Here is a 22,500-nt window from a genome sequence, read left to right as displayed (position 1 = left end):
TTTTCATTTTGTTATACACATAGATACAATGTGTAACACATTTCTAATGATAATAAATTTTGCATAGATATTAGATAATATTAGAATTATTAAGGGAAGGAGAGTTTAGGGGAGAGACACTTTTGCTCTACTTTGTCTTAGTTCCCAGGGTCTGAAAGATTTATGTGTTCTGGTGTATAAGTTTCTGTTCTGGTTCTGGGGCAATAAAGATAATATGTATGTTTCGATAGCGAAGGAAAAGAAGGAAGAGGAGGAAGCGAGAAGGAGAAGAGGGAAGAGAAGAAGGGGAGGAGGAGAAAAGGAAGAAGAAGAAGATGAAGAAGAAGGAGGAGAAGAAGAAGAGGAGGAAGGAGAAGTAGAAGAAGAAGAGGAGGAGGAAGGAGAAGAAGATAAAGAAGGATAAGAAGATGAAGAAGAAGGAGAAGAAGATGATGAAGAAGAAGAGGGGAAGGAGAAGGAAGATAAAGAACGGAGATGAAAGAGAAGGAAAAATAGGAGGATGAAATGGCGATTAAGATAATTAAAGATAAAGAAAAGTAGAAGGTACGGAAAACAAAGAAAATTCTAGAAGAAGACGAAGAAAATACAAAGCAAGATGACGAATAAGATGTGGAGAAGAAGACAACGTAAAGAATTAGGTATAGGTACCTATAAAGAAAAAGAAAAGAACAGTAAAAGTATGAGAACATGAGAAGGAGAAGCACAGACGGAGGAAACAAACAAAGCAGAAGAGGAAAAAGACGAAGAAATGAAGAAGAAAGAAACAAGAAGAGGAAAAAAGAAGAGAAGTCAAAAGAAAAGGTTGAAAAGGAGCAGAACAAGAAGAAGAATTCTCGTTGAAAAAGTCAACTTTCTCAGCGGAAAAAAAAGCAGCATCCGAAAGTGTCAGAAAAGACCCTACACGCAATTTATGAGCAAAGTTTGTTGTTTTGAGCTCAACTTTAGAGAGTTATGTGAATTTCGAGAGTTACTATGTGTTTTTCGAAAGTTATGGTGTTTGATGTCCCCCAGCAAAACACTCATTGCAAGCTGGTGTTATTGGGGAAACTTCTTCAACTTGGTATTGAGAATTGGAATGTGAATTATGAACACTTCAACTCCAGCGCTCGCAGAGTAAACACCTCTCTCGCGTATTTTGGTCTGATGATGAGAATCTGAGAATTCTCGAAAGTCGAAAGCTCACCAAATAAGCAAATTTCAACTTACTGTTGAAAGTCGAATCTTAATTGTCTTTTAAATTTTTGATTTTATGGACTGGATATTTCCTTTTTGCCAGCAGTTTTATAGAGCCTCATTTTTTTTTTGTTTTGCTAACCTTGCATTATTTATTTAGAGTATGAATATCTACTTAGATTAGTTCCTTTTTGCCAGCAGTTTTATAAAGCCTCTGTCGTCTTTTTTTTTTTTGCTGGCCTTGGATTATTTATTCTTCTCTCAGCATATCACCTTTACTTCGTAATGTGCTGATCCATAAAGATTTGATGCAAAAAAAAAAAAAAAAAAAAAAATACAAGGAAAATTCTTTCTCTTTCTCTCTCTCTCTCTGTCTCTCTCTCTCTCTTTCCTTCCCTCCTTCCCTCCCTCCCTCCCCTCTCTCTCTCTATCTCGCTCCTAGTTTATTTCGAACCATTAAATATTACAATTTATTACCCGAGAGACAGTAGTTGATACATTTCTTGGGCTTTTGTGGCGTACAATTTGTTATAAATTTACATAATATACCTACCTCTAACTCTAAGTATAGGTATACTTATATAGGATATAGGTATATATATGGAGTAGATAGGTACATACCTATTATATTTATGTAAAAAGTAGGCAGTACAGGCACAGATACATTTTAACATACTAGGGTGTCTTATCAGAAATTGAACGAGGGAAAAAATAGAGAGTACCTATAGTGTGTCCAGATCAATGTGACAGCAAAAAAATAGGCATTGTTGCCAAACATGTCACATGTGCAATGGTAACAGGGGGGAAAAAAAAAAAAAAAAAAAAAAAAAAAAAAAAAAAAAACAAGACAATGTGGATTTCTGGATTTACTCGCCAAAATTTTAACAACTTTTGGGCACCGGCCAAATATTTTGGAGAAAAAAAAGAAAGCAGAAGACATGGAATAGAAGGAAAGAGAGAGAGAGAGAGAGAGAGAGAGAGAGAGAGAGAGGGAGGGAGAGAGAGGGAGGGAAGGGGGGGGGAAGAGAAAAGAACAACGACTGGGGATTAGAGAGAAAGATATGTAGTGTGTGTGGGCATTCCTGCTGAACCCCTCTTCCGATCTATCAAAGGAAACCGGCCAGGGGGGAGGGTGGGGGGGGGAGAGAGAGAGAGAGAGAGAGAGAGAGAGAGAGAGAGAGAGAGAGAGAGAGAATAAAGAATAGAAAAAATGTATCCATCGACAAAAGGGGAAAATCCTGTATTCTCTCTCTTTCTTCCTCTCCCTCCCCCCCCTCTCTCTCTCTCTCTCTCTCTCTCTCGCTCTGATTCCCAGTCGTAGGTATAAATAATGTAATGTATGGAAATAATTATCTTCCTTCTCTCTCCCTCTCATTGAATAGCGAGAGAGGGAGGGAGAGAGAGGCGTAGGTATAAATAATGTAATGTATGGAAATAATTATCTTCCTTCTCTCTCCCTCTCATTGAATAGCGAGAGAGGGAGGGAGAGAGAGAGAGGATTATTTTCTTTTATAATATGTATCCTACTCCCTCTTTTTAATTCTCTCTCACTCTTCCTTCCTGTCTTTCCCCTCTATTTCTCTCTCTCTCTCTCTCATACATTCTTTATTCTAATACATTATAAAAATATTATTCCCTCTCTTTCCCTCCCTCTCCCTTTTTAGTCCGTCCTTCCTTTATTATTACTAATAATAAATGGTATAGTGGACGGACTATTGTATTCGCTTCGGTGTCGTCTGTCGGTCGGTCGGTCTGTCCCCATAGAAGGACTTATCCAAACCTGGTCGACCTATATATCAAATTAAAGGTCTTTTTACCAGGAACACGCAAATTTTGTCCAGAAAACCATAACGCCAAAAAACCAAAAAAACTACACAATTAAAAAAAAACCCAAATTTTTTTAACTCTTTTTGTTTTTTTTTTTTTTTTTTTTTTTTTTTTTTTTATTAGAGCAGCTCAGAGCATTTCCACTTCAAAAATTTCCCTCTAAACCTAAACCATAATGTGGTCCATTATACAGAGAGAGACAGAGAGGGAGAGAGAAAGAGAGAGAGAAAGAGAGAGAGAGGGAGGGAGGGAGAGAGAGGGAGAGAGAGAGAGGGAGAGAGAGAAGGGAGAAAAAAGTTTTTGATGAATTATAAAAGGACTAAACAACACAAAAATAAAAACATTTTATACTTTGAAAAACCGAGAGAGGAAGAGAGAGGGAGAAGGAGGGAGGAAGAAAGGAAGAGAGAGGAGTGAGATAAAGAGGGATAGATAAAAGGGTAGATGAGCAAAAGAGAGTGCGAGAAAGAGTAAGAGGGAGGGAAGGGAGAGAGAAAGGGGGGGGGAGAGAGAGAGGGAGAGAAAGAGGAATTTTTCTTGAAAACACAGAAAAGAGATAAAATTTTGGCCGGGAAATTTATTTGCCCTTAGTAAAAGAGTACATTATCTCTTTCTCCCTCTCTCTCTCGTTTCATCTTTCTTCTTTTAAGAAAAATTCCCCCTGAGGTATTATAAAAGTAGAGAAGTTTGAGTGAGATAGATAGTAATAATAATAATAATAATAATAATAATAATAATAATAATAATAACAATAATAATAATGAGAGGAGGAGGAGAAAGAGAGAGGGGGGTGAGGGAGAGAGAGGAGGATAATGGAACGAATGGAAAAAGAGAAATTATGTATGCTAGAGTGGTGTGTGTGAGAGAGAGGGGGAACGGGAGGGGGAGAAAGGGAATAGGAAAAGAGAGAGAGAGAGAGTGAGAGAGAGAAAAGGTTCTCAAATTCTCAATGGAATATCCTACAGAAATTTCTTAATTAAATCAATCTCGTTTGTACCTAACCCCTCCTCTTTTCTCTCTCTCTCTCCCTCACCTCTTTCCCTCTTTTTTCAACTGCCTGTAGGCTTCATTTATTCCTTCAAGAGAGAGAAAAGTAACCTCTCTATTTCTCTCTCTCTGTCTCTCTCCTCCCCCTCCCGAGATTCTTTGTCTCTTTTATTAACATTGACAACATTCAGATGATGGAGATCAAAGTCAATTAGTGCTCTCTCTTACCTCTCTATCTCTCTCTCTTCTTTCTCTCTCTCTCTCTCTCTCTCTTCTTTCTCTCCCTCCTTCTCCCCCCTCTCTCTCTATCTCTCTCTCCCTCCTCCCCCCCTCTATCTCTATCTCTCTCTCTCGTATTTTCTCAAACCCTCCTTTTCTATTTTACGAATATCGTCCTATCCTTTTCTATCAGCCTATTTGTGTTCAAAAGGAATCAGTGCCAGAAAGAGATGGAAAAAAGAATGAAACAGTAGCATGGATGAAAATAGAGAGAGACAAAGAGAAAACAGGGTGGAGAGGAGAGAGAGAGAGGAGAGAGAGGAGAGAGAGAGAAAGAGAGAGAGAGAGAGAGAGAGAGAGAGAGAGAGAGAGAGAGAGAGAGAAATAAAGGACAAAAAAGCATTGGGTTCCTATAAATTTATTCAAAAGCTCTCTCTTTTCCTCATCCTCTCTCTTTCCTTTCCCTTTTCTTTAAAATCTTTCTCCCTCCACCTCCCCCTTATCCTCCCCCTCCTTACTCTCTTTCTCCTCTCTTTCTTGTAAAATACTCTCTCTCCTTCTATTTCTCCTCTTCCTCCTCCTCCCCTCTTTCTTGTGAAATAAAATCCTCTTTCTTTTTCTTTAAAATTTCTTCCTTTTTCCCCCTTCTTCTCCTCCTCCTTCTTCTCCTCCTCCCTCTTCTTCTCCTCCTCCTTTTATTCCATTTCCATTAGCGTTTTCCTTTGAACATCAATTATTCATTTATGTTAAGTCACTTTGAATTTCTCTCGGCAAGCTCTAATGGCTATTGGAAACTGAAGAACAAAGGAAAAGAAGAAGAAGGAGAAGAAGAAGAAGAAGGAGGAGGAGGAGGAGGAGAAGAAGAAGAAGAAGAAGAAGAAGATGAAGGAGGAAAAGAAGAAGATGAAGAAGAAGGAGGAGGAGGAGAAGAAGGAGAAGAAAGAGGAGGAGAGGAAAGATAGAACTGATTTGAATCACTCTAATTCCTCTTCCCCTCTCTCTATCTCTTTCTTCCTTCCTCTTTATCCTGTTTCCTAGTATCTCTCTCTCTCTCTCTTATTCTTAATTTATTTCTTTCCTCTCTCTCTTTCTTTCCTTTCCTCTGTCCTTATTCCTATTTTCCTTTCTCTTTCTTCCTTTATCTCTGTCCCTTTCCCTCACTACCCCTGACCACTTCCATCCCTCTCTTTCTCTCTTCGCTCTCTCTATCTTTCGCTCTCTCTTCCCACTTCTCTTTCTCCCACTTCCCCTGTATTCCTACTACCCCAATTCCTCCTAAGTCAAAAGAAAAGGTTGAAAAGGAGCAGAACAAGAAGAAGAATTCTCGTTGAAAAAGTCAACTTTCTCAGCGGAAAAAAAAGCAGCATCCGAAAGTGTCAGAAAAGACCCTACACGCAATTTATGAGCAAAGTTTGTTGTTTTGAGCTCAACTTTAGAGAGTTATGTGAATTTCGAGAGTTACTATGTGTTTTTCGAAAGTTATGGTGTTTGATGTCCCCCAGCAAAACACTCATTGCAAGCTGGTGTTATTGGGGAAACTTCTTCAACTTGGTATTGAGAATTGGAATGTGAATTATGAACACTTCAACTCCAGCGCTCGCAGAGTAAACACCTCTCTCGCGTATTTTGGTCTGATGATGAGAATCTGAGAATTCTCGAAAGTCGAAAGCTCACCAAATAAGCAAATTTCAACTTACTGTTGAAAGTCGAATCTTAATTGTCTTTTAAATTTTTGATTTTATTTCTTAAATATTCTTTTTTTAAATAATTATTTTCAATAATTATTTCAATTTTATTTTATTATTAGGGTGGTTGATAAAGCCCGGCTGGGGGACTGCAGGCAGTAGACGAGCGTAGTCTGGCTGGAGAACTTTAAACAGAGAGGATAATTTCTCTTACTAAAGAAATAGCAAAGGTTGAGCGCGAAGGGCATCCACTCGTATAAATTTTGTAGCCAAAATCACCCCCTAAAAAAAAAAAAAAAAAAAAAAAAAAACAAACAAACAATACTTTCATTACTATAGTATAGCTCCGCTATACTATAGTAATAGAAAGTAAAAAAAAAAAAACCTGAAATCTGAGGGTCCTTCTGCACTGTTTATTTTGATTGGCACAGAAGTACGGTCCATAGTAAAATGACCCTTGCCCCCCCCCCATTAGATTTTCCCGGTCCTTGTTTTTCAATTTGATTTCAAAATGATCCCCGATGGTCAAGTTATTGCTGTTTTATATCCCGAACAGTAATAACGGCGTACCCTTTCCGTGAAGTCTAACAAAGTGAAGTCTAATTTTTTTCCTTTCTGATTAATTTATTTAGATTCCGTGATAACATTTGAACGGTTGCTCTGATTCTGAAATTTGGTAAAGCATAATTAAAAGAAGAATAATTATTTATTCCTTCATTTTCTTCTCCTCCTCCTCCTCCTCTTCTTCCCCTCCTTCTGCTTTTCTTCTTATTTTTCAGGCACCGTTGTATTGGGCTCATTTTCTTGAGGGAGTCCTACAGTCCACTTTTTTCTATGGAGTTCTTTTTTTTAGCTAAATCCCCTTTATCCCCCCCCCCTCAGGAAGGGATAGGGACTACAAGGCAGAAGGCTAGATTAGAATATGGACAGATGTAGCAAAAGGGCTGAATTATTTTTTATCTGTTTGTATCCAAAGATAATCCCCTTGCTGCCCTTCACCAGGGTTGTTAGTTGTTATACATATAGCAATACATATTGCTAGATGTACATATAGCTATACAGTCGAACCTGGATATAAGAGAATCCAGGGGACCGCCTTTTTTTTCTCTTACATCCAGGTTTCCAATACATATATTCAGTTTCTTTTATGTCGACGTTCAGCATGAAGGGCCCAGAAAATTTTCCCTCATATCCAGGATTCTCTTATATCCAGGTTCGACTGTATTGCTATACATAATATAGCTGTACACATATTATTGCCTATATTGCTGTATTATTGTCGGAACACAAGGGTTCCTATCTTCCTATACTATAAGGATTCCTGTAGCATTTTCCCAGACTGTAATATTGGGACATTATTTTCACTTTGACAGTTTCCATTTGAAAATCGAAAGTAGGTAAGTATGAAGGTAGGGGTGACTCAGATATTCAACTTTCCCCTTTTCCTGTGTAAGTTTACCTTTTTCCGATTTTGTTTTGGCACTCTTCTTCTTCTTCTCCTCCTCCTCCTCCTCCTAGTCCTCCTCCTCCTCCTCTTCCTCCTTCTTCTTCTCCTCCTCCTCTTCCTCCTCCTTCTTCTTCTTGTTATGTTGTTCTCCTTCTCCTTCTCCCTTTTCTTCTTCTTTTACATTTTAGGCAGAAGAGAGAGGTTTGGAGAGCCCTGTGATGTGTTTTTGAGGATTTCCTTGTAAATATTTAAATTTTAAGAGGAGAGCAGTCATAAATTTTCATTAGGTTTGTATACAGAATTAAGCACGGGCTTTTGTATATTTTATTTCTGTATAAATAAACAGGGTGTACTACAATTTATTCTTTCTAGGTTTTTGGTTTAGAAAAACATAAAAAGGTGGGCTATGGATTTTTGGTTCCGAAAAATCTAGAAGCATACCTTTTGGGAAATCCAGTATATTTCCGTACAAACACTCACCAAGCCCGGATTTCAGAAGCTGTGTTGACAGCTTCCTCCCTCTTCTTCTCCTCCTCCTTTTATTCCATTTCCATTAGCGTTTTCCTTTGAACATCAATTATTCATTTATGTTAAGTCACTTTGAATTTCTCTCGGCAAGCTCTAATGGCTATTGGAAACTGAAGAACAAAGGAAAAGAAGAAGAAGGAGAAGAAGAAGAAGAAGGAGGAGGAGGAGGAGGAGAAGAAGAAGAAGAAGAAGAAGAAGATGAAGGAGGAAAAGAAGAAGATGAAGAAGAAGGAGGAGGAGGAGAAGAAGGAGAAGAAAGAGGAGGAGAGGAAAGATAGAACTGATTTGAATCACTCTAATTCCTCTTCCCCTCTCTCTATCTCTTTCTTCCTTCCTCTTTATCCTGTTTCCTAGTATCTCTCTCTCTCTCTCTTATTCTTAATTTATTTCTTTCCTCTCTCTCTTTCTTTCCTTTCCTCTGTCCTTATTCCTATTTTCCTTTCTCTTTCTTCCTTTATCTCTGTCCCTTTCCCTCACTACCCCTGACCACTTCCATCCCTCTCTTTCTCTCTTCGCTCTCTCTATCTTTCGCTCTCTCTTCCCACTTCTCTTTCTCCCACTTCCCCTGTATTCCTACTACCCCAATTCCTCCTCCCCTCCTCCACTGTTTGTATTTGTCCCTGAAGACACATTCACAGCTGAAATAGAAATATTGGACCCGATCATAAAACAGTGGCGATGCGAAGCAAAGGTTCAGGGGATCAGGGGTTTGTCCACCCCAAATTTACCTCCACTGGGGAAAAAAAAGTCCTAAATGCATTTGAAAAATGAACTACCTGCGCGAACGACATCGGCCTAGCGCTTACAAGGCAGACGCACTACCAACTAAGCTAACTAGGCTGGCAGAGTTACGACTCATTTCGTTCGATTAGCAGGTTGAATAGTTTCAATGTCAGCCTGACATTTTCATGTGTATGCAATGTGCTCATCAAAAAGAAAATTCCAAACAATTCGACTCACCATTTCAAAATTTCAAATGCTTGAGCATCATGAGCATTGAGAACGTTGCCCTCAGGTAGGTATCTGAAAAACAAGAATAAAACAATGTGCTAATTCAGATAACTAGTTAAGCTAAAAATTCGGACAACGCTTGGAGTCGAACCACCAACCTCCACATCTGTAGTGAGCGTAATACTACCACTGAGGTTGTAGTGACTTTGATTAAAGACTAAAATTTCAGGATATAATGTAGATAGAAAGAAAGAGAGGGGAAGAAAGTAAGGGAGAGATAGAGAGAGAGAGAGAGAGATAGAGAGATCAGTGCTTTTTTTTTATCTCTTATTCTTCTATTTCGACTAATGTTATGCCATTAACGTAGTCTCTCTCTCTCCCTCCCTCCCTCCCTGTCTCTCTCTCTTTCTCTCTCTAGCTCTCTCTCTCAAGGATTTTCTTCTAGTTTCAAAGGATTAAGGGATTAGAGTCTGAAGTACCTTTTCTTTCCTTTTCTAAGATCTTAGAAAGTGATCGCTCCTTCTCTCTCTCTCTCTCTCTCTCCCTTCCCTTCTCTTTACCTCTTTCTCTCTCACGCACATTTTCTTCCTGTATCTCTTTCTCTTACTATCTGAAAGGTACCTAATACTTTACTTAGGTACCTTAATCTTTCTTTCTCTCTCTCCCTCTACTTTTGTGACTCAAGAAGATTTTAGTCTCAACTTTTTTTTTTTAAATGCAGATTTGAAAGAAGATAACACAAAGAAAGCTTCTCTCTCTCTCTCTCTCCCTCTATTTCTTTCGTAGGATTTAGATTTGGCAAAAGTAAAAAATAAATAAATAAATAAAGACGAAGGAGAAGAAGAAAGAGGAAGAGGAATTGTGAAGACAAAGGGTGGAGAGAGTTCTCTCTCTCTCTCTCTTTCTATTTCTTTCGTAGGATTTAGATTTGGCAAAAGTCAAAAAAAGACGAAGGAGGAGGACAAGACAGAGAAGGAGAAATTCTGAAGACAAGGGAGGAGAGAGAAAAAGAGAAATGTTCTGGCAAAAATCATGAAAAAAAAAACTTTTTATTATTATTATTTTTTACAAATAGGTACCTATATTATAGGAAAATAGTAGTGTGATATCGATTTTCAAAGGTCAAATAGCATTTTTTTTTTTTTTTTTTTCGTTGCCAATGTTGATTTTATCTGCATAAAATGAAAAAACGAAGAATAAGAAGAAGAAGAGAAGAAAAAAAAACTCGATTATTCTGCAGCATTTTTTATCGTATCTATTTATTTATTTATTTTTTCATGTCACTACCACATTTAGAATCTGGCGAACAATGTTATTTACACAATTTACTGATAATTCTGACTTACTGAATATTCTGTATTACTGAATTTACACATGAAAATAATTATTCTCATGTTAAACAAGAGTTTGCGGTTTTGTTTGTTGTAAATATCACCAATAGTTGTTTCGCTCGTTGTAAACTGTAGATAATATTATCAGTGGAATAGGAATAGGTTTGTAGGTACCTAACAATAGCGAATAGCAATGGAAAAATTGATTCATATACATTTGACTACCATTTTATAGCTACATATTATGCAATTTTTTCTCTCTCTCTCTTTTTTTTTTTTTTTAAGAGGTTTGACAGAGGGAACTGTAACTGCTATGGTCAGTATGGTCTTATCGTCCCGAAATCGAAGAGAGAAGGAAGACAGGATAGGAAAGCCAGCCGTTGCGAGAACGAACATTATACCATCAGGATAAAATCCGCCCCAGGCGGGAATCGAACCCGCGACCTAACGCTTACAAGGCAGACGCACTACCAACTGAGCTAACTAGGCTGGCTCTCTTTCTTCAATTTCGCGCTTTGCAAAACTCATGCAAAAAGACACTTATGATATGGCAGTTCGCTAGAGACAGGCAAATAGGCATATTAGGTAGAAAAAAAACACCGACAACAAGGAGTGAAATGGTAGGTATCAACTAAATTTGCCTCATACCTAAAACGTCTGTCTACCTGGCAAGCTAAGAACAAGAACGTAAAAAAAGAGGCACAAAAAAAAAGAAGTTCATTTTAGTCTGTGTCTCGACGGCTTTCATTGGGAGGGAGATAGGAAGTAGGAAAGGAGGGAGGAGGAGAAGAAGGATATAGGAAAGGTAGGGGGAAGAGAGGGGGGAGGAAGTGTAGGAGAAGAGGGACAAAAAGGACGGGATGGAGGGAGAAAAAGAAGGAGGAGGAGGAGAAGAAGGAGGAGGAAGAAGAGTAGAAGTAGGGGATAAGGACAGGGAGGGGGAAGAAGGAGAAGAGACGGAGGAGGAGAAGTAGAAGGAGAGGATAAGGAGGAGGAAGAGGAGATAGGAGAGGAAAGAGAAGAGGAGAAGGATATAGGAATTGTAAGGGGAAGAAAGAGAGGGGGAGAAAAGAAAGAGGAAGGGGAGGACATAACAGCGTCTTTTCCAGGTTTGAATATTATCATCCTGCACCTTGAGGGAAATATGATATTAAACCCAGACAATTACATCTTATCCCCCTTTAGCGTCTTTTTTCCCCTCTCTCTTCCCTTCTTCTCTATTTCTTACAATTCCCCTCTCTCCCTTTCTCCCTCTTCACAATTTACCGTTCTCTTTTTTTTCCTTCTTCTTCTCCTCCGGAGTATTATTTCCTCTTCTCTTTCTTCTTCTTCTTCTCCATTTCTTCTTTCCCTCTTTTCCCCCCTTTTATAACCCCCTCAAACTTCTCTAAGTATAACCTGTAAGGTGCCTTTAATTTCTTCTTCCGGCTCTTACCTACACTTTCTCTCCATTTCTTCTTTTCGATTCTCTACCTCCACTTTCTTGTTCGCACCCATCTACGCTTTTAGTACGTACGAACCCCACTCCTACGCATTTACACAAGTGTACGCATTGTCCCCATTCCTACGCATTTACGCAATACGCAATCCCAAACCTATAAATCGAGAACGAACATCATCCCATCAGGACAAAATCCGCCCCGGGCGGGAATCGAACCCGCGGCCTAGTGCTTACAAGGCAGACGCACTATTAACTAAGCTAACTAGGCTGGCAGATTTTTCTCTTATTTATTAGATTCAAGTTTTGTCAGGCGGAAAATTCGTGTTGAGCATGAAGTATTACTATAACACTTGTCTAGCCGGGCCCCCGCATGAGGGTCGTAAATCATATTTTGAACATGAGGGGAAGGGAGGGGAGGAAGAAGAAAAAGAGAGGGTGAAAGCGAATTGAAGAGAGAAAGAAGAAAAAAAACAGGGAAAGAAAGAGAGAACTTCAGTGGATGGACGAAGAGAGAGAGAGAGAGAGAGAAAGAAAGAAAGAAAGATACCTAAAGAGAAAACTGGGAAAAGGGAAATAAAAAGAGTTTCATGCACCAAAGAGGGAGAGAGAGATATAAAAAAAAACTTTTTTGGGGTGTATTTCGTGAAAATACATTATATCCCATCGAACTTGGGTAGGAGGGGGGAGAAGGAGCGAGAGAGAGGGAGAAAATTGAGAGAGAGAGAGGGAGGGAGAGAGAGAACTCCAGCTTCCCATGTGACACCGCATGACAAATGTGTTTAAGATACCCTGAAGTAAAAGAAGGAGGGAGAGGGGAAGAAAAGAGTGAGAAATTTTCCCATCCCTATCAGCTCTCTCCCTCTCTCTCTCCCTCTCTCTTTCTCTCTCTCTCCCTCTCCCTCCCTCTCTCTCTCTCTCCCTCTCAGGGTTTGAAAGAAGGGGGGGGGGCAAAAGGAAGAGGCCTAAAGGGGAGAGAGGAGATGGTGATTCCCAAATTGGAGATACTGATGTTCCCAAGGAAAACCACAAGAGAATATAGAGCGGAGGAGAGTGGATTTAAAGAGAGAGAGAGAGAGGAGAAAAAGTAGAATGGAGAAGGAGGAGGAAAAGAAGGAAGAGGAAGAAAGGGATAGAAACAGGAGGAGGAGGAGAAGGAAGAGGAGTAAGAGGATAAGAAGTAGGGGAAGAAAGGGAAAAGGAGGAGGCGAAGGTCAGAAGGAGGAAGAGGAGAAGAAGAAGAAGAAGAAGAAGAAGAAGAAGAAGAAGAAGAAGAAGAAGAAGAAGAAGAAGAAGAAGAAGGAGAAGAAGAAGAAGGAGAAGAGGAAGAAGAAGGAGAAGAAGAAGAAGAAGAAGGAGAAGGAGAAGAAGAAGGAGAAGAAGAAGGAGGAGGGAGGAGGAGGAGGGGTAAAAGTTAGACCAAATGTTTATTCTCCCCTCATAAATCTGGAATCGGTTTCCTCTTAAATTTGGAAAACGAAAAACCCCCAGAAACTTGAAAACATTAAATTTAAAACAACCCTCACAATACTTATTTCCAATTTTCGAACTTAAACTTCAATACAGTTTTCCAGCCTTTTTTTATAGGTACTTTTTCGTCTCTCTCTCTCTCTCTCGCCCTCTCTCTCTATCTCCCTCCCTCTTTTTCTTTATCTCTCTCTCTTCTCTCTTCCTCCCTATCTCTCTCTCTCTCTCTCTATAGTAAGAATTAAAAACTTAAAAAAAAAAAAAAAAAAAAAAAAAAAAAAAAAAAAAAAATGAATTATAGCCAAGTTGCTTAGCTTGGAGGGTAGCGCGTCTGCCTTGTAAGCGCTAGGTCGTGGGTTCCATTCTCGCCCAGGGCGGACTTTATCCGATGAGATTCGTTCTCGGAACGGCTTTCTATCATCCTGTCCTCCTTCTCTCTTCGCTTTCGGGACGATAAGACCTTAGAGGGTGGGAGAGAGAGAGAGAGAGAGAGAGAGAGAGAGAGAGAGAGAGAGAGAGGGTGGGAGTTAGACACTAGACAGAGAAAAATGAAGACCTGTAAATATTTTTTTCCCGACTTTACTGTCTCTCATTTTTATATTCCTCCCTCTCTCCCTCTCTCTCTCTCTATCTCTCTCTCTCTCTCTCTCTCTCTTTCTCTGTCTCTCTCTCTCTTTCTCTCTCGCTCTATCTCTCTCTCTTCTCTCTCTCTCTCCTATTTCTATCTCTTTTCTCCTGTCTTCAGAAAATGAAAAATATCAGGCTTGATCCAAACTTTTCCTAAATCCTCCTCTATCTATTATCCCCCTTCTCTATCTCTCTTCTCTCTCTCTCTCTCTTTTTCTCTTTCCTTCCTTCTTGAAGGCATTTCTCCTATCTCTCTCTCTCTCTCTCTTTCTCTGTCTCTCTCTCTCTTTCTCTGTCTCTCTCTCTCTTTCTCTCTCTCTCTCTTCTCTCTCTCCCTCTCTCTCACTCTCCTTCTCTTTCCATCTCTTTTCTCCTGTCTTCAGAAAATGAAAAATATCAGGTTTGATCCAAACTTTTCCTAAATCCTCCTCTATCTATTATCCCCTTCTCTCTCTCTCTCTCTCTTCTCTCTCTCCCTCTCTCTCTTTTTCTCTTTCCTTCCTTCTTGAAGGCATTTCTCCTGTCTGTCTTTCTTTAACTCTTTCTATCTAGTTCTCTTTCACTCCCCTTCCTTTCTCGAACTTTTCTCCTTCTCTTCCACTCTCTCCCCTCTTAACGGCCATTTCTTTCCCATAGGTAGGTACGTACTCATATTTTTCTATGTGGAATATAAAAACACATTTTACTATTATTTTTTTTTTATTATTTATTTATTATTATTATTTTTTTTTTTGAAGATGTGTTTCACCGCCGTTTTTATTTCGTAGTAATGAAACAACTACTACATTGGACGCATGTGGTCTGTGTCGTAGCATGCCCATCCCGAAGTATGCCTCTCATCAGATGGGCGAGAAGAGGCACAATACTTCCCAGTTAGGTGCTGGGTCAACACGAGAACACCCAGAAAGTAACCCGTTGAAATATTTGCAATCGAAAAACGAGTACAATTTTTTTTTGGCGATGGTGGGATTCGAACCCGGGACCTTCTGCATGGCAAGCAAGCGCGTACCGTGTTATACATTCCGCCAAACTTCATGTATAACTCCTTCAAAAAATATTTTATTTATTTTAATTTATTATGGTGCGTTCAAAAAATATTATTATGTATGTGATGAAAAATTCCTTTCCCCTCTTATTTATGATATAGGGACCCCCTCCCCTCTCTTCCCTCTATATTTATGATATGAGGGGAACCCCTTCCCCTCTCTCCCTTCCTCTACATAGGAAGGAGAGGGAGGAGGGGGCAGAATGGCGCCTATTCTAATGAGATCCCATTTGTACATTTTTTTGGATTTGGAGTTTTTATTATTTTTTCTAATTCTTCTGCTTGTTGTTGTTGTTGTTGTTCTTCTTCTTCTTCTTCTTCTTTTTCTTCTTCTTCATCCTTTTCTTCTTTTTCTAGTTCCCTTTCTTCAGATTTTTATCGCTCTCGATCTATTTTACTTTCTCTTATTTTCTTCTTCTTATTTGGCACTTGGTCAACAGAAGCTGATGCGAAAAAATAAAAAAAAAAAAAAAAAAAAAAAAAAACAACTGCTTTTCCCCTTGCACGTCATTTTCAATTTTCCACAAGATTTGGTGAAGCAAAGGTTTGAAATATAACCACAGACCATGCAAAATATGCTGCGCGGTGATTAAACTTTCAATATGTCACCCAGAACTATTACTCATCCAGCTTTAAACAATAACTCATCATCGCTGCATACAACGTTGCGTACCCTAATTCACATTAAAAATAATAATAATAATAATAATAATAATAATAATAAAAATATTTAGGGTGACTGAGTTCATGAGCTGTTGACATTAGGTTGTTAATTTGCACTTTTTTTCATGAGCTTTGTAAATAATGGGTTTTAATTTTAATGTGCACTTAGAAAACAATCTTTTACACTCTCCCTTCCCACCTTCTCATTGTAGGGGAAGCGAAAACACGTTGGATGCACTAGTCCCCCATAATTTACTGAAGTTGAGCAACATTGCGTGTGGTTAGTATCCGAATGGGTGACCATCTGCACACTCGTCTCTCTCTCTCTCTCTCTCTCTCTCTCTCTCTCTCTCTCTCTCTCTCTCTCTCTCTCTCTCTCTCTCTCTAACTTTACCTAGAACCTAGGTGATGGGTGTGAATGCCTTGAGAACTACCTACTGTATGCCGACTTTTAAACACAATATGAGTAAGAATGTCGATGTAGTAACTTATCGATAAAATGTGCCATGTTATAGGTACCGTTGTACCAAGCACTAAAAAAGAATTGGCAAAGCCCTAAGTCATGTCAGCCCTTTCTTCGAAAACAACATTGGCAAAATGCCCTGGATTAAAAAAAAAAAAAAAAATCCAGACCCGACAAAAACATTGCGAAAATTACATCGACAGAAATATTGTCTACGCTTTTGTGAGAGAGAGCGAGAGAGAGAGAGAGAGAGAGAGAGAGAGAGAAGAGAGAGAGAGAGAGTATATTTTATAGAGATTATGATTTATTAAAATTACTTTATTACTCGTTATTGCTACTTGTGTTTTTAAATCGGTTTTTTATGAGTTCCTTTTTTTAACAATCCCCCTCCCTCCTCCCAATTCCTCTTTTTAAAATTTGTAATGATGGTAACTGTTGTAATCTACAATTCCTCTCTCCCTCCTTCCCTTTCTCTCTCTCTCTCTTCCTCTATCTTTCTCCATTCCTCTCTATCTCTCTACCTCTTTCTCTGTTCATCTCTCTCTCTCCTTCCCTCCCTCCTTTCCTCTTTCTCTCTCTCTCTCTCTCTCTCTTTCTCTTACCTAGTAAGTTGTAGTTTAAGTATTATGGCCATAAAATGTAAAATAATTTCCTAAGACAATAGCAAAATGGATAAAATTACAAAGCAGAAGCTGAAGAAGGAGAAGGAGAAGAAGAAGAAGAAGAAGAAGAAGAAGAGAGAGAAACAAAAAACAGGAAAAGAGTAAGAAAGAGAGATATTGAGGGAGAAAGGGAGGGAGAGAGGAAAAGAGAGGGAGGGAGGAAGAGAAAGTGAGAATTTAAGGGAGGGAGAGAAACGGAGAGAGAGAGAGATGTTATGTTAACTTCTCACGTCACATTAAATTTTGTTCTGAGGTGAAGGAGAGAGACAGTGATAAATAATGAAAAGGAAGAAGAAGAAGAAGAAGAAGAAGAAGAAGAAGAAGAAGAAGAAGAAGAAGAAGAAGAAGAAGGAGGAGGAGGAGGAGGAGGAGGAGAGCGAGAGAGGCATAAAAAATGGGAGTGAAAAAGAGAAGGGAGAAAGAGAGAGAGACACACAGAAGAGGAGGGAAAGAGCAAAAGGGAGTAAATTAAGAAGAAGATAGAGAGGGAGGGAGGGGAGAGAGAGAGAGGAGAGAGCTGAGATTTTTCTCTTATTTATTAGATTCAAGTTTTGTCAGGCGGAAAATTCGTGTTGAGCATGAAGTATTACTACGACACTTTTTTTTTTAGGGGGGGGGGAGAGAGAGAGAGAGAGAGAGAGAGAGAGAGAGAGAGAGAGAGAGAGAGAGAGAAGGCTGTCGGTAAATGCACTTTGTATACTTTCTTGTCGCTTGTCCAGATGTCCAGTGAGTCCAGTCCAGTATTGATCACCCAAAATTCTTAAAAATGAAGAAACTCGTAAAAAAAAAGAATACCTCCCCCCGAATGTTCATCACCTGTCAGAAAAAACAAAGGCAAAGTCCTGAAAAGAGTGAAAAGCCATATCGTGTCGGAAAACTTAATTATAAAGAAAACGAAAAGAAGAAGAAAATTTCCTTTCTTCTGTTTCTTTACTTTCAGTAATTCAATATAAATATTCCCTCCCAATCCTTTGTTTCTGGGGACAAGGGGGCCTTTGCGTGACAAAGAACCCCTTATTCGTGGGAGTATTTTTTACAACTAACTGTAATTAAACTCACATGAAGGGGTAAACGCTTCGATGTGCGAAACACTTCATCACAAGACATGAAAATGTACCTGATCCACTCGACCCCAACCTGCCTCGGTGGTGTAGTGGTCAAGGCGCTCACCTGGTAAACAGGAGGGCGGGGGTTCAATCCCAGCCGAGGTATGGAAATTTATCCTCAATATAATGTGAGAATTTGACCACAATAATAGTAGTAGCCTACTGCTGGAGTAAAGGGACTTTTCAGTCCTATGCGAGCAGTATAAATAAGCACTATTATTATTATTATTATTATTATTTTTTTGTCGCTGGTTTTTTGACTTTGAATTATGTTTTCCAATTTTTTTTCTTTTCCTCCTCCTCTTCTGCATTCTTCTTCTCCTTCAACTTCTCCCTCTTCTTCTTCTTCCTCCTCCTCCATTTTTTCTACTCCTTCTTCTCCCTCTTTTTCTTCAATCAAGCTCCTTTCGTGCGCTACCTAACCCCCTTGATTGTCTGACTGGCAAACATTAATTTAGAAATGAAAAACTTTCACGTCTCACGTTTCTTGAAGGAAGTTGGGATATAATTGATTTTACTTTCTTTTTTGCTCTTAGTAGGAATACCCATTTTTTTCAAGGAAGTATAAGTTTCTCTTCTCTTTCTCTGGATTAATCCCCACCTTGTACGAACGGAAGGAAGAGGAGGTAAAAAACAAACTGGTTGCATGCAGCCTGAGCAGTTTGCCTTACCTACATTACAACAGACTTCTGGATGTCCTCAATAGTGACAGTTTCCTTTTTAGAAATGAAAAACTTTCACGTCTCACGTTTCTTGAAGGAAGTTGGGATATAATTGATTTTACTTTCTTTTTTGCTCTTAGTAGGAGTACCCTTTTTTTTAAGGAAGTATAAGTTTCTCTTCTCTTTCTCTGGATTAATCCCCACCTTGTATGAACGGAAGGAAGAGGAGGTAAAAAACAAACTGGTTGCATGCAGCCTGAGCAGTTTGCCTGACAACAACAGACTTATGGATGTCCTCAATAGTGACAGTTTCCTTGCAGTTTGCGGTAACTCCTCACTTTGATCAGGACAAGCCTGAATTAATGCCCTATCCTGAGCTAGATTCCTATCCTTTAGACTGCTTTAACTTCACGGAAAAACGCACGTCAGTCCATTTGGCTGCAGCCTCAGCATCAGTTTGCCTTACAACAGACTTATGGATGTGGACTTCCTCTAACAGTGAAAGTTTCCTAGCGATATCTCCTCACTTTCTTCTGGACAAGTCTGAAGTAATGTCCAATATGTGGGGAATTTTTTTTTTTTTTTTTTTTTTTTTTTTTTTTTTTAGTAAAAATGAGAATCTAGTCCCGCTGTCTAAAGATTATCTCTGAATACTAATGGGAAAAGAAACACAATAGGTAGGTAAGGTACGGGTACCTACTTCACTTCCTACGGCATTTACAGACAGACAGACAGACAAAGAAGTATAGGTAAGAAGAGGGGAAGAAAAAGACGGCAGAAGTGCCCTAACTCCCTAAGTAAAAAAAGCAAAAATAGATGAAGGTAAAAAGAAGACGAAGAAGAAGAAGGAGAAGAAGAAGAAGAAGAAGAAGAAGAAGAAGAAGAAGAAGAAGAAGAAGAAAAGAATTGCAGACTTTTTAATTAAAAATTTAAAGACATTAAAGTTTTTTCTTCGTTTTCGAAACAATTATTAAAATAAAAGAAATTAGAATAGGAGAAGATAGAGAAAACGTAAAGAAAAGAGAAAATACACTAACGAGGAAGAAGCTTAGGGGAGAGAGGGGGAAGAACTCTCTCGGGATCAAAGCGTCAGAGAGAGAGAGAGAGAGAGAGGGAGAGAGAGAAAAGAGGAAGGGAGACCCTTACTAAGAAAATTTTCTTGTTTGCCTCTGAGGGAAAAAAAGAAGAGATAGAAGGAGAGAGAGAGAGAGAGAGAGAGAGAGGAGAAGGAGGAGGAGGAGGAGGAGACCCCAAATTCATCTTCTTTGAGAGGGGAAAAGAAAATTTTCATTTTTTGGGGGAAAAGTCTAGAATGAAAAAAAAAAAAAAAAAAAAAAAAAAAAAAAAAAAAAATCAATAGGTTAAAAAACAGTTCCTAGTATAAGAGAAAGAGACAGTTTCCTGTAAAGGCCCATGGTTTGAACTGTAACTGCTAACGTCTTATGTCTTATCATCCCAAAAACGAAGAGATCAGGACAGGATAGGAGAAAACCAGCCGTTCCGAGAACGAAGGAAGGTGAACATGGTCTGTTTAGGATAAAACCAACCCCGGGCGGGAATCGAACCCTGGTTTCATTCTAATTTCCAGAAGAACTCATATTTCGGTCCCATAATCATTAATCTATCAAGCATTTTTCGAAGTCGAGTTTTCTGCCATGCCTATTTTTTTTCACTTGGGGTAAGTTTCCTAACACCGGCTCCCGGTCTAAAGGCCTCGACTTTTTTTCCGTAGAATGCAGCAAAATTATCAAAATTTTCACTCGGGGTAAATTTCCCAGCACCAGCTCCCGGTCTAAAAGCCACACGCTGCACGCACTGCATAATATTTTGCCCCCCCCCCCCCTGGTAACCATAGCAACCGGGGAAAATACACTATACACACACACTTTCCAACAGGGGTTGAATGGAAATTTCGCTGCTTTTTTGGGAGGGAGGAGGGAGGGGGAGAGAGGAAAAAGGGAGAAAATAATGAGGGAGGGGAAGGATAAAAATAGTGAGGGAGGGAGAAAGGAGGGAGGAAAAATTTCCCCCTCAAACTTTTCTCCCTTTTTTCCCTCTCTTTATTTTCGCCGAAATTCCCTTTTTTAAGCAAAAGAGAAATCCGCCTTGCCGGTTGTTTTTTCCCTCAAAATTATTTATTTTTTATTTTGTTTTTGCCCCGAATAAAACGTCGGAAACTCTCTCTCTCTCTCTCTCTCTCTCTCTCTCTCTCTCTCTCTCTCTCTCTCTCTCTCTCTCTTTCTCAACTTTCCGGGTTGAATCTAATTACACAAAGGCTTGATGTGTATGCTGAATTTTGAGTAGCATTTTTCTTCTCTTTTTTTTTTTTTGCGTTCTACCTAACCCTCTCGAAAGACACCCGTATTTGCCCTTCGTCTCGTAACTTGTTTCGTAACTTCGTTTTGTTCGTAATTTCGTTTTCGGAAGGGTACTTGCCTAATGACGAATGTGACTGGGGGGGTGAAATTTACTTACGTTTGCAGTTTTGCAGAGTTTTCTAAAGGGTGATTGATTCTATAAAATTTGATAAGGGCCCAGCGGTAACGCTCTTTCTTGCCACGCAGAAAGTTTATAATACAATATTATCAAGGGGGGAGGACATTTGCAAAACATCGTCAAAGTCGGGTGGAATAGAGCCCCCCGTAAAAAAAAAAAAAAAAAAAAAAAAATGCACTCGTAACACGTAGGTAATATTTCGATTGCAAACATTTTCAACGGGTTACTTTCTGGTGTTCTCGTGATGACCCAGCACCCAAATGGGAAATATTGTCTCTTTTATCGCTAATCATTACCTATCACCCATCCGATGAGGGACAATGGGACATACTACGGAATGGGCATGCTACAACACAGACACACCTTTACAGTTTATCTTCATAAATAAAACAGTAATAATAACAATAATATTAAATACCCCCATAAAATACCTGTCTATAAACCTCCCTCCTCTAATCCTCCCCCATATGGGGGATTTCCATTAACAATGCAGTTGTTACAGACCAGACACAAAAGAGAGAGAGAGAGAGAGAGAGAGAGAGAGAGAGAGAGAGAGAGAGAGAGAGAGAGAGAGGGAGAGACAGAAAGAGAGAGAGAGAAAGGGAAAGGGAAGGAGAGAGAGAGAGAGAAAGGGAAAGAGAGAGAGAGAGAGAAAGGGAAAGAGACAGAGAGAGATTTTTGTCTCTTCCCGCCCGTCTGAGAGAGAGGGAAAAAGAGAAAGAGGGAGAGAGAGGGGGGAGAGAAAGGGATGGAGAAACAGTGAGATAGATAAAGGGAAAGAGAGAGAAAAAAAGGAGGGAGGGAGGAGAGAGAGAGAGAGAGAGAGAGAGTGAGAGAGAGAGATTTTAGAGGTAGATACGTGAGTTCAGTTAAGCGTAAAATGCGTTCATTTTGTGCTAGGATTAGCAATTTTGTGCTGCACTAAACCATACCCCATCTCACCCTTCCTTGCCCTATTAAATGTACAAAACCTCTCCCCTCCCTACCCTAAACGTAACATTTAGGTGGTTTTAAGTAGGGACTATGAAAAGGAAAAGAAGAAGTAGGAAAAAAAAAAAAAAAAAAAAAACAGACTAACAGTCTCCCCTCCAAGTTTTTACTTTCTCTCTGTCTAGCCCTCCCTCTCTGTCTTTCTCTTTCTCTCCCTCTCTCTCTCTCTCAATCGCTACAGGCTCCCTCCCTTTCTCTCTCTCTCGCTCTCTCAGCTCTCCCTATTTTTAGGTTGGAAATTTCCCCTAGCTTTAATTTCGGGAGCGCATTCTAAGTTCTAAGGGTAAGGTAATGCAATTCAACCCTCTCTGGGGATCAGAAAGAGAGAGAAAGAAAGAGAGAGAGAGCGAGAGAGAGAGAGAAGAGAAAGGGAAACCCTTACTAAGAAAATTTTCTTGTTTGCCTCTGAGAGAAAAAAAAAAGAAGAGAGAGAGAGAGAGAGAGGAGAAGGAGGAGGAGACCCCAAATTCATCTTCTTAAGAGGGGGAATGAAAATTTTCATTTTTGGGGGAAAAAGTCTAGAATGAACATTGAAGGTTGAAGGGGAGACTTTTGGAAATGTAATATCGTCAATATGAATGAGAGGACAGTAGAGGGGAGGAACAGGAGATGAAAGAAGAGGGGGGAGAGGGGGCGAGGAGGAGAAGTTACACTGCTGAGAGAGAGAGAGAGAGAGAGAGAGAGAGAGAGAGAGAGAGAGAGAGAGAGAGAGAGGGGTGTCGATAAACAGACT

General features: G+C 39.4%; 1 long non-coding RNA gene across 1 annotated transcript in view; it reads right to left on the bottom strand.

Annotated features, from left to right (window-relative positions):
• Window positions 1-22,500, bottom strand: part of LOC113468811 — a 35,065-nt gene that overhangs the window by 3,786 nt on the left and 8,779 nt on the right. Inside the window, exon 2 of the long non-coding RNA XR_003392430.1 lies at window positions 8,827-8,889. This is a non-coding gene — a long non-coding RNA (uncharacterized LOC113468811). The remainder of the gene's footprint in view (window positions 1-8,826; window positions 8,890-22,500) is intronic.

The sequence above is a fragment of the Diaphorina citri genome, unplaced genomic scaffold (assembly GCF_000475195.1).
Source record: "Diaphorina citri unplaced genomic scaffold, Diaci psyllid genome assembly version 1.1 scaffold860, whole genome shotgun sequence".
In the NCBI taxonomy this organism is placed as follows: Eukaryota; Metazoa; Arthropoda; class Insecta; order Hemiptera; family Psyllidae; genus Diaphorina; species Diaphorina citri.
The sequence above is the reverse complement of the archived record's forward strand: the minus strand, read 5'-3'. Positions and strand labels throughout refer to the sequence as shown.